General features: G+C 45.9%; 2 long non-coding RNA genes across 2 annotated transcripts in view; both read right to left on the reverse strand.

The window, feature by feature from the left end:
* LOC310916390 overlaps positions 1 to 11,761 on the reverse strand; it is a 61,690-nt gene that overhangs the window by 10,642 nt on the left and 39,287 nt on the right. The window lies entirely within an intron of this gene.
* LOC310916389 lies at positions 9,101 to 10,038 on the reverse strand. The gene is made up of 4 exons (XR_014591287.1): positions 9,854 to 10,038; positions 9,708 to 9,751; positions 9,588 to 9,628; positions 9,101 to 9,502 (listed from the first exon to the last, which is right to left on the reverse strand). It is a non-coding gene; the product is annotated as an uncharacterized lncRNA (long non-coding RNA).

Consider the following 11,761-nt stretch of genomic DNA (forward strand, 5'->3'; position numbering starts at 1 on the left):
ACCTCTTGCAAGACAGCTCGACTGTCAAGAGTTAATGGGTCCTCACGAATAAGAACTTGCTTTTCCGGGGTTCCTAGAATAGAGCCCAGATGCCACAGTTCAGATCCTGAAGCCAAAAATCCAAATACAGCACTCCTTCAGAACCCTGAGGGACAGCCACGGATTCTGGGGCTACAGGAAACAGTGAAAAATTGCACCAAGAACAGTGCAGTGCTGGCTGGGAGAAGCAGCATTACTTTGTCTGAGAAAATGCCATTCTGCAGCCAGTTTAATGCTTTAGAGAATTTTACTGCCATGGGTAAAAAAACAGGGAAAAAAAAATTTGAACCAAAAATAGTGCATTGAAACAAGGAAAATAATGAAAAGATGCAATAAATATGAAAAACATAGTTACTTCTAATAAAAGCAAAATAAAATAACAAAAAATGCAAAAAACGCGGTTTTATTTCTGATCCTTTAAACGCTGCTTTAAATCCAGAAACTACAGAAGCGCTTCTCCCCTGCCCCTGGTAGCCACAGCCGGTCCTCCTGCACCGCACCAGGCCCCGCACCAGGCCTCCGGCCGCCCTGGGTACGGCTGGCGCCACTGCCCCAGGACAGCGCCGGCCCCCAGACACTGGCGCAGGCGGACGCGGGAGTCGCGTCCGTGCTCACCCTCGCTCCCCGGGCCGGCCGCTGCGGACATCCCGTCCCGGTGCAGCGGCGCTCCTCCCGGCCAACCGACCGCGCAGCTCCAAACGTAGCTCCCTGTCCCGCCGCCGGACTGACGCCCCCGGCCCCTCAGGGCGCTATTTATGCCCCAGGGCCGGCCAGCTCAGCGAATCACAAGCGGAGGCAGCGCCGGTCCCGCCAATCCCTGTTGAGGAAGCGCCGGCCAGGTGAGCCCAACCAATCACAAGCGGAGGCAGCGCCGGCCCCGCCAATCCCAGCTCGGCTCCGCGAGCACCCCACCCCCCCCGCTGTCCCCTCACGGCCCCGCTCCCGCCAGGGCCGGCGGATCGGGGCCGGGGGGTTCGGGGCCCGGGCTGAGGGCGGGGCGGCGTTGTGGTCGCGATCGGGACCGGGAGCGCTGCGGGCGGCAGGATCCGCTCCTGCTCCGCCCGCAGCCGGCGCTGAGGCGGCGTCCTGCCGGGGCTCCGGGCACGAGAGGACGGCGGCGGCGATTTCCTGGTGCCGGCAGGGCTGTTGGGTGAGAGGATCTCAGTGTGAGAGAAGTGACCACCTGAAACACACAAACAATAAGGGATGCTCAGAGTTGCACCAGAAACACCACTGCCCTGGCCACACAAATATCAATTGTAGAAAACACAAACAAATGTGCAGCAAAAAAGAGCCAACTCTTATTACTCCTAGTCCATTTTCCAAATATAATAAAAATAACCCCTTCTCCATTCCCCTCAAAAAACTTCCAAAATATACACCCAAAACCCCCCCAACTTAAAGACCTGCCTCTAACCAAACAAGCATAAACCCCACATCTTTTAAACTATATAAATTCACCAACCTAATGCATCAAAACCACAGAATTTTTAATCCTTAGTCAACACCATATACACCGATCCATCACTATATACAAAAACAAATCCTATTTTCTATTAATAAAATAACAAAAAAGTCTCAACTTTTAACTACAAAAAAAACCATAAAAACACCTAATTAAAAATAAAATAATGTCATTATAAGTAAGCAAAAACTTCAAACAAACTTCCTCCAAAATACATATTTTAAGCGCCAAAAAACCTCACATACTTAAAGTAACTCCTTCAGAAACGCCTTCAGTACCTTTCAGACTGATTTTGAGAGCAAAGCAAGGCAAGAAAAAGCACGCAGCCTGTTTTAAGAAAACAGTGTTTACTCCTGTGCATTCCCTGTCCAGTGTGTTCAGCCCAAGCACAGACAGACTGCAGCACACAGATCTCCTTTGCTCTTTGTTAGTTTTAGCCAGCTAAAGCAAAGACTTCTTTTTCCCTTTTTCTTCTGACTGTTTAAACCCGCTGCAGACTGGAAAACCCAGAGAAGCACAACAAACAAACAAATCAATCCACAAAAATAAAAACAGCACAAATATACTCAAATTAACAGCACCAAAACCAGTTATTCCTGACTCAATAAACCCATAATTCCTCAAAACCATCAAAACAAACAGACCACCTATAAATACACACAAAACCAAAAGATCCATTAGACTACAAACAATATCCCCTAAATTATCCAAAACTATAAAACATATACTGTAATCAAGCAGGCTAAAAAAACAAACCCCTACAACACCCCAAACAATAATGTCATTATAAATATTAAGAAACCCTAAAAAATGAACTACATCACACCGTCTCAAACCCACTAAAACAAACACTAGATGCTCACCATGATAAAAGCCACCAGTAAATAAATAAAAACCTCCCCTATACCTCACACCACAGCCAATTACACCACTGTAAACCTTAGAAAACAAACCCTGGAAAAACACAATATCCCCCAAAAACAATTCAACAACAAAACTCAGTTCAAAAATACTCTGACCATGTGAACTATGAAACCAAACACGAAATAAATACACCACATGTCTCATCACACCACCTACAAACAGAATAAAGCTACACAATAAATCATTAAAAACCACCACACAGAAAAAACCCAGCTCTACCCAACCTGAATCCCTCCACACAACACACAAAACCCCAATAACACATTTCAGAAGTCTCTCAAAAAGAGCTACTTAAATTAATTCTACCTCAAATACAAACAAACCCACCCATAAAGTTATCTTCACTCAAAAACCAAATTATATATAATAAATAATACCAAAAAAGTCAAACAAAACACTACACACCACCTAAGAACATAATATTGAATAAAAAGGTATGTGGAAGTACCACTATTCATTAAAACTCCAGGTGAAAAGAAAATTCCTCCAGTTTAAACACAGACAGCAACAGAAGAAGAGTTTCTTCAATCAATTTGAACTCCTTTTGTCTCCATAACTTCTTTTTCTTCTGCGAGCACCGGGGAGGGATTGGTGAGACGAAGCTGAAAAGAAAAAAAACATTCCCCCAATAAACCCAAAGTGGCTTATCTGTTTAGCATAGAAGTTTGTCCCTTGTCGTCCCCCGAGGAAATGCTCCAAATCCAAATGCTCCTGCAGTCTCTTCATGAACCACGGCCAGAACTCAGGATAAATTCCTCATTCTTCACAGCTCGATATCGAATTGAGCTGATGCTCCCCTTTTAAACCGCCCCCGGCTGGAACCGGCCCCTCGTTATCCATCCCAGCTGCACCTGTGCCTGCTCTGTCCCCTCTACATTAATTCTAATTTACCGGTTTCTCCTCGCTGCCTTCCCCGGGAGCGCCCGGCACGGCTCCAGCGGCGACAGCGAGTGCTGCAGCTCCGGGCACAGCGCCAGCGTGTCCCGCCCGCCCGCCGGCCGGGGGATCGGCAGCGGCCCCGACACCGCCTTGAATGGCCCGCCGAGGAAGCGGCAGTGACGGCGGACACCGGCCGGGAGCGCCCCGGAACTGGCCCCGGCTCGTTCGGTTCGGCTGAGGGGGGCGACGTTCGGGGAAAGCCGGCTGGGTTCAGCTGTTCGGGGAAACTCGGCTGGGTTCGGCTGTTCGGCGATTTCCGTCAGCCGTCGGCTCTTCTCGGCTGTTCGGGGAAAGTCGTCAATTTCCGTCAGCCGTCGGCTCTTCTCGGCTGTTCGGCAACACTCGGTCATTTTCGTCCCTCCCTGGCTCTGTTCGGTGACGCCGCGACTTACGTCACTTTCACCCCTCCCCGCCGCCATCTTTAGAAGGTCAGCCGCAGCGAACCGGGCCGCCATCTTGGTTGTGGCACACTTAAGGACCCCATCAGTGTCTACAACAGGCGCCTGACTAAAATGTCTACCCTGAACCCGCCCGCGGCGCGGCTGAACCCACAGCGCGTGTCCCTACACCTGGAAACGCCGCAGAAAATTGTCCCCGGGCGGCGCCGTGGTCGGCATTTTTATGCAGGCACTAAGATAGACACACCACAGGTCCTCTCTGTTTCCCGCCCTTTTGGCCGCCATCTTTAGAAGGTCAAGCGCCGCGAGTTGCGCCGCCATCTTGGTTGTGGCATCCCCCCAAAATGTCCCCCTCGGCTGCTCGCAAAGGCGCCTGACCACATCGCCTGCCCGAACACTGCCCTGGCGCCGCTCAGCCACCATCCCGTGCCCACGCACCTGCGTACGCCGCGGAAAAATCACTGTCGGGCGGCTCCGTGGTCCAGGTCGCGCGCAGGGAGCCGGCTGCCACGTGTCCGGGGGTCCTCGCATTTTTTCTCGCCTTTTTGGCCGTGATCTTTTGGTCCTCGGGCGGCAAAAGTGCCCGTGAGCTCACAGCCCAGGCTGTGAGCTACGGCGGAGAACTGCAGTACCGCTTTTTATCCACGAGATGGCAGCATTGCCTTACAGTTCACAGCCCGGGGCTGCTACGGGCACGGGGGAGAGCTGCAGTACCAAAATTTATCCACAGGATGGCAGCATTGCCTCACAGTTCAGAGCCCGGTGCCAGGGAGGGGGGGCTGCAGTACCGCTCTGTGTCCACACGGTGGCAGCGCTGCCGCAGGGAGAGGAGGCAGAAAAGAACGTGGCCAAAATTCCCCTTCCAAACATCCCCGAAAATAAAGGCCCCAAAAGACCCCCAACCACAACAACTACGAGAACCCTGCCATCAACCAAGCCAAAACAAAAATAGCCTTAATTTTATGCTATATTTCCATATTTCGTCTATTTCTTATTAAGATATTTCTATTATCTCATATATTTATCTAGTATAATTTATCTATTTATATAATCTACCTATTTATATTATTAAAATTTATTTATTATATCATGTTCATTTTTATTAGGTATATTTTACATACTATAATATATGGAACATGTAATAATAGTGTAACTAAAGATATTATTCTTAGATGTTATAGTTGTCTTTTTGTTATGTATATATTTATTTTTTTGTATTTTTATTTTTTTTGGTAGCATTTATTTCTTGATATTTTAAACTATATGACTTCATTAACCTAACAGATCAAAACCAGAGTTAATTAGAATTGAAAGACTGGTTTTCTAAGGGGTAAACACTTAATCTTTATTAAAATAAAAATACATTCTAATAAATAATATAAAAAAAATTTAAAAATAATAATATAAAATGAAATAATTTTCTCTTTCTGCGTGCTTTTGGGGGGATTGTTTGTGGGGGCTTTGTTTTGGGGGTTTTTTTGTTTGCTTAGTTTTAGATTTCTTGGGTAATAAACAAGGAGGTTCAGAGAGTTATAAAATAAAATGGCTACTTAGTTTTATTGCTATCCCCTAACCCCTAACCCTAACACCTAACCCGCTACCCTGACTCTTGACCCCCTGACCCCCTGACCCTTGACCCCCTGACCCCCTGACTCCTGACCCCTGGCCCCTGACCTTTGACCCCTGAACCTTGACCCCTGACCTATGGCCTCTTGACCTTTGACCTCTGACCTATGTACCTTGACCTTTGACCCTTGACATATGACCTTTGACCTATGACCTTTGACCTATGACCCCTGACCTTTGACCCTTGACCTATGACCTTTGACCCCTGACCTTTGACCTATGACCCCTGACCTTTGACCTTCGACCCTTGACCTATGAACTTTGACCCATGACCCTTGACCTTTGACCCTTGACCTATGACCTTTGACCTTTGACCCCTGACCTATGACCTTTGACCTATAACCCCTGACCTATGACCTTTGACCCCTGACCTTTGACCTATGACCTATGACCTTTGACCTTTGACCTTTGACCTATGACCTATGACCCCTGACCTATGACCTTTGACCTATGACCCTTGACCTATGACCTTTGACCTTTGACCTCTGACCTTTGACCTCTGACCTATGACCTTTGACCTTTGACCTCTGACCTATGACCTATGACCTTTGACCTATGACCTTTGACCTATGACCCTTAACCTTTGACCTATGACCCCTGACCTTTGACCTATGACCTTTGACCCTTGACCTATGACCTTTGACCCCTGACCTATGACCTTTGACCTATGACCTATGACCCTTGACCTTTGACCTATGACCCTTGACCTATGACCTTTGACCTATGACCCCTGACCTTTGACCCTTGACCCCTGACATATGACCTTTGAACTATAACCCCTGACTTACAACCTTTAACCTATGACCCCCTGACCCCCGGCCTTTGACCCTGACCCCCTGACCTTTGACCGTAATGCATTCTGAACCCTAAAATCAACCCCACATGTAACCCTATATGTAAATGTAACCCTGCATAATTAATTGGGTGGTTTGAATATTGAATTAGATCACCAGCATAATTAATTGAGTGATTTGCATATGTGTAGGTAATTAATTAGGTTATTTGCATAGGGTGATTAATTATTCAACTGGCTAATTGGGTCATTAGTGGTCCAGGTGGGAGTGGGGGGTGTGGTGATTAAGCAGTCATCTATAATCAGCTGCTCCCAGCTGGAGGACTAATTAGGGGGGCATACAGTATGTATAGCCTGTGTATAGGGGGGCTATACGGTGTATATATAAATTAAAAAGAATAAAAATAGTAAGTCTGGTGCAGTGGTAGGAATTTTCATGCGGCCAGGGACCAAATATTTTTATTTATTTAAAGTTTTTTTTAATATTTGTTCCCTGGCCGCATGAAAATTCCTACCACTGCACCAGAGTTAGAAATAAAGTTAAACTTTATTTCTAACTTTAAATTACAAAGGAAGAGAAAGAGAGAAACAGAGAAAAACAGAGAAAAACAGAGAGAGCGAAACAGACAGAGAAACAAAGCAAAAAAGAGTCAGAGCAACAGAGAAACACAGTGAGTTAGAGCGAAAGAGAGACTTGGAGAGAAACAGAGTTGTTAGAGTGGAAGTAAAAGAGAAACAGCATTAGAGTGAAACTGAGACAGAGTGAGCGTGAGAGAAACAGAGAAACAGACAGAGACTGAAAGAGAAACAGAGTTACACTGAAATAGAGTTCCAGCGAAACACAGGGAAAGAGAAACAGAGCTAGAGAGAAACACAGAATGAAAGCAAAAGACAAACAGCTAGAAATAGAACAACAGAGGAAAATAAAGAGTTAAGAGAGAAAGAAGCAGAGTGAGAGAGAAAAGGAAATAGCATGAAGATATAGAGAGGAAAATAAATAGACTTACCTGGAAGTAGGGAAATAGAGTGAAGGAAAGCAAGAAATAGAGTGAGAGAAAATGACTCAATGACACCAAATAAAGACAGGAGCCAAAGGGGGGCAGAGGGGGCGGGAGGGAATCTTAATTAAGGTGGATTCAACTACTATTGAATGAACATTTTTATTTACACTTCAGCAAAACACATGGAAACAACATATACAAATGCAAGTACAGATACAACCCGTAGACACGCTGATAAAAGTACAGCTTCGTACAGAGCGATACATGGAAACACGGCAGCAAATGCAAATACGGAACAATACAGGGAACCGCAAGCCAAATACACATTGAGACAATAGAACAGTTTTTCTGCTTCTGAAATATCCATTAGATCTCATTTTATTGGTACAGGAAATGCAAAACAAAAGCAGCACATGTAACATAGAACAGTCATCCACCACACGCACCTCCTTCAGCTTGCACACAAACCCACCCTCGCTCTCACCTCAAAGCACCTCCCAACAACCCCCAATCATCAACACACACTCGCAGCACTCCTCGGGAACGTGGTTCCCGGGAGCCTCGACACAAACCGGCCTGCCTGACGAAAACCCCGGTCCACAGGCCGTCGGCACCCAAACTTTGGCGATGAACATCGCCTCGCAGACCGGCCGGGACCGAGGAAAAAAAACCCAGCTGGGGGGGAAAATTAAAAAAAAAACCCCGAGCTGGGGATTTTTTATTCTAAATTTAAAATGTGTTGAAAAACCTGAAAGGCAAAAGTCACGCACACAAGGTTAGAACCAGTCAAACCAGTCAGCGCACACACACACACAGGCAAACACAAGCAAACACAGAGGACTCTCATACACACACAATCACTCTTCAGCATACATGGTAGATTCCAGGAAACTTGTAGCATCAGCAAGCACAGAGATGCTAATCCTCCTCAGGGACCTGGAAGACAACAAGAGGTGGTCAACAAGGGCTTATCTGACAGCAAGTTATCCCCACTCCAGGCCCATATCTCTTATGCCGAAAACTCCACAGAAAAGAGGTGAACGGTGAAGTTTTACAACTGTTCTACCTCACTAACACTATGTGCCAGGGCAGGGCAGCTCACACATAAGCGGCATAAGATAGCCTGATACAACATAGTCACATACAATAGGATACAGCATAAGCCAGCATAGTATGATACAGCATAGTCACATACAGTACAATACAACATAAGCCAGCATAGTCACATACAACATATTCAGATACAATGTAGGCACATACAATATGAACCAACATAGTGAGATGCAATAGACTCAGATACAATGTAGGCACACACAATATAAGCCGACACTGAGAGACGCAATATTGGCGCATTCAACGTTGGCACATACAACGTGAGCAGAGACAGGTAGAATACAAGTGCTGACTTCAGATAACTCTGAAAGATACTGCAGGCACGTGAGGGGAATCTAATACCCTCCCTATAAAAGTCCAAGAGAATGGCATCTGAAAAGGCGGCGCTACCCAAGCTGAGAATGAAAATAGATGAGAACGCTCGAGTGTCCGTGTGCCGGCCTCAAAAAGTCAAAACGTAACGAGGCCGGAATAAGGATGATCCGGGAAAGTACACGAGGAGAGTACGGCCAAAGGGGGCCGGAATGGTGCGGATAAAGTGTCTGGATGTAACAAAGGCCTATCACACAGAAGACAAGGGACACAAACAACACAATGCAGACGCAGACAACACAGCAGACACAACTTGAAACTGCCAGGCAGCTTCACCTTATGGACCCAAGACTCCTAGCACAAGATGAGCCACAGGCTGATGATGCCAAAGGAAAGAAAGCTTTAAGGCAATAGCACGTGATGACGAAACAGAACTCCTTACAAGAACTAGTGCCTAAGTTGTTAATAGGATGCTCGAGAAGCTGGGTAGGCCGAGAGAAAGAAGCGATGACTGCCGGGTGACCGTGGCGATAGCTCTGGACCTGAAGGCGACCTCCTCGGGTGAAAACGTCCACGAGGATGTTGAGACTCGAAGACGGACGACGGCGCAAAACACGCGAGGACGCGGAACTGCCCTGCCCGGCAAAGCCTCCGGTGAGGCCGAGGTGAAACCCTCTCCCGTTAGTTGCGAGGGGCCCGTCCCACTAGGGCTCTCTCCTCTAAGCTGACTTTGAATTGCCTCCTTTTGCAAAGCTTTTTCCCCTTCACCCAAACACCAGCCCAAACACTTATCTTTCAGAAGATGAGCGGACAAAAATCCATCTTCAATGGAAAAGAACACATCCACTTCAGTGCTGCCATATCCAGTCTTGGGCTCCGCACCTCACGGTACCTAGGACAACAAAACAGAAAATGTGACAATTGCCTGACAGAAAAAGTAATCCCCAGGCCTCCCCTGCACCGCTACCCCGGCTCACCTCAGATCATCATTTGACTCCTGAGGCTGCCCGGAGGGTACCTGCAAAAGGAAAAGGTACACATTTAGCGTGCTGTTACACACCGCTCACCTGAGTCATCCTGCCAAAATGTCAACTCACCTGCTTGCCTCTCTTCCCTGGTATGTGTAGGGCCGCAGCAGCTCCTACAAAGAAACAAAGCAAAAAGCAGGCTGAGTTACTGTGAAAACACAATTGCTCCAGTCTGACAGAACTCTGAAACATGTATATCTTAAACTTGTACCCACCAAGCTGCCGGGATCCAGGACTGGAACGCCTTGCAAGTAGACCACCTAAAAAAAACCCCAAAAAAACTCAACAGTGTATGCTTAGAGTTGCACCAGAAATTGAGGCCTGAGCAACAACTGCTTCCATCCACCAGTCAACACTCACCCTGTCTGCTTCACCTGGAGTGCCAATATCCCATGTTACCTCCTAAAAATAAAGACAAAGAACAATGAAGTACACCTCAACATCAAGTTACTGCTGGTAATACTGTGCATGGGGAGAATGAGACCTGTTAAGGGGTTGAAAGGAAAAAAAAAAGGCACCACAGTGTTCACAGCTTTCTCCATTCAGGTTTTTTAATGTTGCAGAAAATACAGAGGTTTTTCACTAACTGCACTCTCAATTATATCCAGACATCCAATGGACATGGAGGTCATTTTTCAACTTCTTTCTTGCCAACAGCCAAACTTCCACCTACTCAGGTTAAGAAAGAGAACGGAGGAAAAAAAAAAAAACAAACAACAAACACAAAAACAAACAAACAAACAAACAAAAAACCCAAAGAAAACATAAGTTAATGGTTTCTGTGTAGAAGTCCACCGGAAGGGTGGTCAGTGTGCAGAGAATGGGAGGCTCCTGGAAAACAGAGAATGCTTGGTCTTTTTTCATGCTATCCTTTATCTTTTTCATATTAAAGCATGGCACAAATGAATTTAGTGTTCTTTGATGTCAGTCTTTTCCTGGTTTTTCTTTCCTTTAGGGTCAAACTTCCACATACTCTGGGTAAGAAACAGTATTTAAAAAAGGAACAAAGAAAACATGAAAAAATAAAAATTTTTAAAAAAATTGAATAAAGTTAATAAAAAGTTTTTTAAAAATTAAAAATACAAAAAATAAAAACATGGAAATAAAATAAAAATCTAAAAAATCTAAAAGTAATATTAAAAAAAGTTAAAAATTAAAAATAAATATAAAATCTTTTAAAGAACACAAAACAACAGCTGGACTGGGATGAGGCCTTCCAGGGGCTTTGCTTCCTACTGGCTCCATCCTTTTTTACCAACTACCTGCAAGACGAAAAACAACTGGGATAAAGTTTCAAACAGGATGTCCTTGGTTGAGGCACTTCAAAATAAGATTTTTAACAAAAAGTCGGCCAAAAAAAGAGAGTCTGAAAATCAAGATATAAGCCTCGCAGCTATTTAAAAACAAAACAAAAAAGCTGTCTCTGGTGTGCATAACTTGCCAGCCCCTCATGGTTTGAAGTCCTTAGCATTTATTTTTACCAAGTTGACAACTAAAACCTTGTAGAAAGGTTAAAAAAAAAAATCCTGGACAAAGCCAGGCATTTTCCCAAGCCCCCTCAGTGTGGAGCTGTGTCAGCCCCAAGTGTTTGGTCCCCTAGCCCAGCCCAGAGCAGGCTCCAGCTGCTCCCCGGGGGGGGTTACCAAGGGACTCACTTGTTTGGAGCTGTAAATGCAGATGCCCTGCACTGGAGTGCCAATAAATGTGAAATATGTGACTCTCATCATCAACAGTGACTGACCTTCCCTGGGGAGCCCCCTCACTCGGGATGGGGCACTCTGCTATGGATTTAATCCATCTGCATCTGAAAGGAAGTCAGGACAAAAGTCAAAGTGCTGCAAGATAACTTGACAGCTCCAGACAATTTGTGTCAATCTAGGGATACCCTCTACAGGCCAACTACACCCTACATGACAAATTTCAAGTCCCCAGGACTTGTCCCATTCCCCCCACACCCAGACTAAGCAACAAGGCAGAGCAGCTCCAAGCCAAACACACCAACACCCATGACACAGGACAGGACAAAAGGGGGGACACAACAGGGACAGAAATATCTGGGCAAGAAGAATGACCCTGAGGACCGAGAGAACTCGCAATGAGATGACCGAGGTAAGACCGATGGG

This window comes from Zosterops lateralis (assembly GCF_965231275.1).
Source record: "Zosterops lateralis genome assembly, chromosome: 17".
In the NCBI taxonomy this organism is placed as follows: domain Eukaryota; kingdom Metazoa; phylum Chordata; class Aves; order Passeriformes; family Zosteropidae; genus Zosterops; species Zosterops lateralis.